The sequence below is a fragment of the Polyodon spathula genome, chromosome 7, assembly GCF_017654505.1.
Source record: "Polyodon spathula isolate WHYD16114869_AA chromosome 7, ASM1765450v1, whole genome shotgun sequence".
In the NCBI taxonomy this organism is placed as follows: Eukaryota; Metazoa; Chordata; class Actinopteri; order Acipenseriformes; family Polyodontidae; genus Polyodon; species Polyodon spathula.
In genome coordinates, this window is record NC_054540.1 from 46,313,802 (window position 1) to 46,315,990 (window position 2,189).

Genomic DNA, 2,189 nt, shown 5'->3' on the forward strand with positions numbered 1-2,189 from the left:
CGCAGCCCAGCAGTATAATACAGTGTATGATTTCACAATTCACTGTTCTTCAAATGGTCTTACACCGGCTGTACCAAGTCCCTGGCAAAAAGAAGAAAACTGGTTACTGTAGGCTAAATTAATCAATGTTAAAATACACATTATTGTGTGTGAGCCATGGAATGGGTGAATGGGGGGACTCTGGTTATGCTGAATACTAAAGGAGCTGGACTATAACCAATGCAGAGGGCATCGGGATAGAGTTTTAAAACTCCTTACATTCTAGCGCTGGCATTTACCTGGACATAACCAGGCCTTGTGTCATATTACCTTATTTTACCTTGGTCTTTTTTATTTTTCTTTCTTATTTTTTGAAATTTGGAGATTTCATAATGAGTCTATCCATACCATGATCATTTGTAGTTTGAAATAATCGAAAAGTTCAGCATGGTCTTCAAAACCTCGGGCTTGGCATGTTCATCGAGATACATATACTACAAGTAAGGGATTATTATTATTATTATGAATAATATTATTTATTATTATTATTATTATTATTATTATTATTATTATTAATATTAATAATAATAATAATAATAATAATAATAATAATAATAATAATAAAATGCCTTATTAACTACTAATGCACTGATGTGAAAGGCTTAACTACAATGAATCGTGCTTAAAACAAATTTAGCATCATATTTACTGGAATTGTGATAATCTTTTGAACACAGAGTATAGGATACTGTTTATATCCAAAATAATATTTTAATAGAGACGGTTTTTAATGTATTTTGTATATATTTTTTTTTATAATGCAACACCCCCCCCCCCCCCCCCCCTATCCCCCCCCCCCCCCCCCCCCCCCCCCCCCCCCCCCCCCCCCCCCCCCCCCCCCCCCCCCCCCCCCCCCATAGCTGTGAGTTAATTTATTACAAAATATTCCTTGTATAGTCGTTGAAATGCCAAGGTATGCTATGCAGCACACATTGTTAACATTTGTGAATACATTTAAGCATTATGATTAAAAAAAAGTTTTTGTTTCAGCATTTACTAAGGAAACAAATATAATGTTTTACTTACCATGTTGAGTCGAGAGAGACACGCAATTCGCTTGCTCTTTCTTACTTTAATGACGTCTTGGGTCTCAGGAAATAATCTCCGAAAATCTCATAATATAATCAAGGTTGTTACCAAAGAACTCGTCCAACTCCCAAAAATGAGAATGCAAAAAAAAAATCTGTACACTTCACGTTCAAACGTACCAGAGTTTTTTTTTTTTTTTTTTTAAAAAAACGTGTTTTCAGAAAATAAATTGTATAATTGTATTAAAACTGGGGGAAGGTATGATAAACCGTTAAAGGAAAGATTCTGGACAGCAACTCGATCAGATTCTAATCCTGCAGTGACGTGAGAAATCCTTTAAACTGATACCAGATGGGTGACAGAATTTACTAGCGACCTACACTGTGACCTGTAGATTATACTAATCCCATCCACTGCACGGTGTTCCTCGGCATATCACATTTTATTTTTTTACGACACCAACCAATAAACACACACAGACACTACATCAATGGCGGAGGGCGGTGTGTTAGAATAAAGAGATGACAGTTTCTCTCAAAATCTGAAGGTGCTTTATCAAAAATAATGTTGTAATCAATCTACGACCTGTTTTGCGCAATACTGCAATCTGAGATATAGTTAAACTCAGTATCAGAGATTTCAGATTTAATTATGTAAGTGACACTTTAAATACAAAATTAGTCCACAGCTCTAACTACAAAATTAGCGCCATTAACATGAAAAGTAGATCACTTCCATGGTATGCACATGTAATGTCAACGTATTTTTGCATTAAATATGGTTTTCTCACAAAAGATGTGCGTCTCTTAAGATACACATTTCATTTGTTTCAAAGATGCGTGGGTGACCAGGGATCGATTTTATCAACCAAAGTTGGATGGATTTTATCTGAACATTTTATAGCACTGGCTTTTATTACTGCTTATTAAAGATTGATACACCACTGTCCCTTTCTGTGCTTGAAGATCATATGTCTGTCACACTGCACCAGCAGAGATGCAGATTCTCTCAGAAACATGAAGGAATGACTATATTATGAACAATAAATAGCTCAAACAAGCTGAAAATGTTTGCAGGTACACCACTTGATTACTTCATATATTTGCTTGTAGTGTTTTTGG